This window comes from Morus notabilis, unplaced genomic scaffold (assembly GCF_000414095.1).
Source record: "Morus notabilis unplaced genomic scaffold, ASM41409v2 Scaffold1832, whole genome shotgun sequence".
Lineage (NCBI taxonomy): Eukaryota > Viridiplantae > Streptophyta > Magnoliopsida > Rosales > Moraceae > Morus > Morus notabilis.
In genome coordinates, this window is record NW_010367913.1 from 26,403 (window position 1) to 30,046 (window position 3,644).

Sequence of the window (3,644 nt, forward strand, 5' to 3'; positions counted from 1 at the left end):
AGAAGGTACTTAAGGGCGGCATGATCTGTGAAGATGGTGATAGGTGAACCAATCAGATATGCACGGAACTTATCGAGAGCAAATACTACAGCAAGCAACTGTTTTTTAGTAGTAGAGTAGTTCATTTGAGCAATATTCAGAGTATGACTTGCATAGTAGACAACGAAAGGCTTCCCTTCCCTCCGTTGACCAAGAACGGCCCCCACAGCGTAGTTACTTGCGTCACACATGATCTCGAAAGGTAAGCTCCAATCTGGTGACTGCATAATAGGGGCATAAGTTAGTTTTGCGATGAGTGTTTGGAATGCATCCTCACACTCTTGTGTCCAGTTGAACACAACATCTTTTGCTAGGAGGTTACTTAGCGGTCTCGCTATAGATGAAAAGTTCTGAATGAACCTCCTGTAGAATCCGGCGTGCCCCAGAAAAGATCGGACATCTTTAACGGCCTTGGGGGTAGGCAGGTTAGAAATGAGTTCAACCTTAGAGCGGTCGACCTCGATTCCTCTTTCAGAAATAATGTGCCCAAGAACTATGCCGGATGACACCATGAAATGACACTTCTCCCAATTGAGCACGAGACCCTTCTCTTGACATCTTTGTAGAACGGCTTCCAAGTTGAGAAGACACGTGTCGAATGAATCTCTGAAGACTGTCAAATCATCCATGAACACTTCCATACATTTTTTGATCATATCGCTGAAAATGCTCATCATACACCTCTGAAATGTGGCAGGTGCATTACACAGTCCAAATGGCATTCGCCAAAAGGCATAAGTGCCAAAAGGACATGTGAATGTTGTCTTATCCTGATCTTCTAATGCTATCTCTATCTGATAATATCCTGAATAACCATCGAGAAAGCAATAGAAAGGATGACATGCCACTCGTTCTAGGATTTGATCGATGAATGGAAATGGAAAATGGTCTTTGCGAGTGGCGACGTTAAGCTTATGATAGTCAATACACATGCGCCAACCAGTCACGACCTTTGTGGGAACTAGAGCCCCTTTCTCATTTTCCACCACAATGACCCCCGATTTCTTTGGCACTACCTGGGTTGGACTAACCCACTTGCTATCAGCAACATGATAAATGATGCCAGCATCTAATAGCTTGAGAACCTCATTCTTCACCACTTCTTTCATTGTTGGATTCAATCTTCTTTGAGGATCTCTTCGCGGGTTAGCTCCTTCTTCCAAATGAATATGATGGGAGCAAATCAAAGGACTGATCCCTTTAATATCAGCAATCGTCCAACCCAATGCAGATCTATGCTTTTGCAGCATCTTGATCAACCGCTGCTCTTGTGATGCATCGAGTTTGGAAGAAATGATAACAGGAAAGGTATCGCCGACTCCCAAAAATGCATGTTTCAATCCTTCAGGTAGTTGAGCAAGTTTCACTGTTGGGGTCTCTTCGATGGAAGGCTTTGGTTTCTCTCTCCCTTGCGGGAGTTCCTCGAAACAAAGTTGTTTAAACTTAATTCCTCTGTCCTGTGAGTTGTTGAAAATGGCAGAAATGTTAGCCAACTCACAAGGACCGGAACTTTCAGATTCAGAATTTTGGAGGAGATTTTCAAGATCTTCAGAGTTGCTTTGTAGCAGAACCTCCTCCTTGACAAGTGTGTTGATCAGGAATTTTTGGTGACACTCGTCATCACCTTGTGGTTGTTTTACAATGTTGAAAACATTTACCTCGAGAGTCATATTCCCAAAAGAGATCTTCATTAGACCATTTCTACAATTAATTAGAGCATTTATTGTCGCAAGGAATGGTCTTCCAAGGATGATCGGGATTTTTTACTCCACATCAACCACTGACTGAGTGTCCAAAACAACGAAATCCACAGGATAGTAGAACTTATCAACTTGCAATAACACATCTTCCACTATTCCTCGTGGTCTCTTAATAGATCGATCGGCCAATTACAGAACCACAGATGTGGACTTAGTATCTCCAAGACCTAATTGCGAGTAGACTGAATAAGGCATAAGGTTAACACTCGATCCTAGGTCTAACAATGCTTGGCCGAATTCGCGTGTCCCAATGGTGCAAGAAATGGTGGGACAACCAGGATCTTTGTACTTCAGCGGTGTCTTCTGCTCAATCACCGCGCTCACTTGTTCCGTCAAGAATGCAGTCTTCTTGACATGGTGCTTTCTCTTTATAGTGCACAGATCCTTTATAACCTTGGCATAGGCCGACACTTGCTTGATCACATGTAGTAAAGGAAGATTGATATTCAATTGTGTCAGGTGCTCCAGGATCTCACTTTGGTTTTCCGGCACTTTCCCAGCAGGTCGGAGAGCCTGGGGGAAGGGCACCTTTATCGGAATTTTTGTTAGCTATTCTTTCTCCTGAGCCGATTCTTCATTACTCAAAGTGGTAGTACTTGTTGATGGCATGTCTGAATTCTTACCACTTCGAGTAGTGATGACATTAACTTCCTTGATATTTTGACCTTCAGAGTTGGAAGTTTGAGTCATGTTTTGTCCTCTCAAATTGGACTGGGCTTGTGATGGAAATCTACCGCGCTCTTAAACGGTTAAAGCTTCTGTCAGCTTTGTGATCTGACTTTTTATTTCCTTGTTCTCTTCCACCAGCTGCGTGAGCATTGAATCAACCCTTTGATTCGTCTTATTTTGCGCGTCCATAAAAGCTTTTAAGGTATCCTCTAGAGAATTCCCTTTCGGCTGCATGTTATTCTGAGGCGCAAAATATGTCCTTGGTGGTTGAGATTGTTGTTCTGATCTCCATTGCCCTCCAGATGATTGTGCTTGTTGGTTCGAATCTCGCCAACTAAAGTTCGGGTGGTTTTTCCAACTAGGATTGTAAGATTCTGAGAAAGGTCCGTAAGGCTTCTTGTATGTGCCCAATGCATTGCACTGCTCCTCATATACCCCTCTCATTTCACTTAAAGTCTGGCAATCCTGAGTTAGATGGCCCATTCCACCACAAACTAAACAAGGCTCATGTGCCTCTGTCCTTGCCACCATGTAGGGTCCTTTACTATCTTTACTTTTGAGGGCCTCAATTTGCTTCGTCAAAGCTTCAACTTGAGCCTTGAGGCTGTCCTCTTCCCTTAATTGATAAACTCCAACTGGTCGGGACCTACTGGTGCTCTCAGTAGCACTCGGCCCAGTCCAAGTATGAGCTTTCTCAGCTAACTCGTTCAGGTACTCGATAGCTTCGTCAGGATCCTTTTGGAGAAAATCCCTATTGCACATCATCTCGATAAATTGGCGCTCTCAGATTGTGAGTCCATCATAGAAATAGCTTACGAGGCGCCAGCTTTCATATCCATGGTGGGGACACAGATTTAATAGATCTTTAAAACGCTCCCAAGCTTGATAGAGCATTTCATTTTCCTTCTGAGCGAAATTTGAGATCTGTCGTTTCAAATTATTAGTCTTATGGTGTGGGAAATACTTGTTAAAGAATGTCGTCGTCATTTCTTTCCACGTACCAATAGACTTGGGCCTAAGAGAATACAACCAGCTTTTGGCCTTGTCCTTCAGAGAGAAAGGAAAAAACTTCAATCTGACAGTGTTTGCGGCCACAGCATGACTGTGAAAGGTGGCCACCACCTCTTCAAACTCCCGAATGTGTACATATGGATTCTCGTTCTCTAATCCATGAAA

General features: G+C 43.4%; 1 non-coding gene across 1 annotated transcript; it reads left to right on the plus strand.

Annotated features, from left to right (window-relative positions):
• The first annotated feature begins 3,300 nt into the window (after positions 1-3,300).
• Positions 3,301-3,407, plus strand: LOC112094571. Its single transcript, XR_002903603.1, has one exon. It is a non-coding gene; the product is annotated as a small nucleolar RNA R71 (small nucleolar RNA).
• Positions 3,408-3,644: the final 237 nt, after the last annotated feature.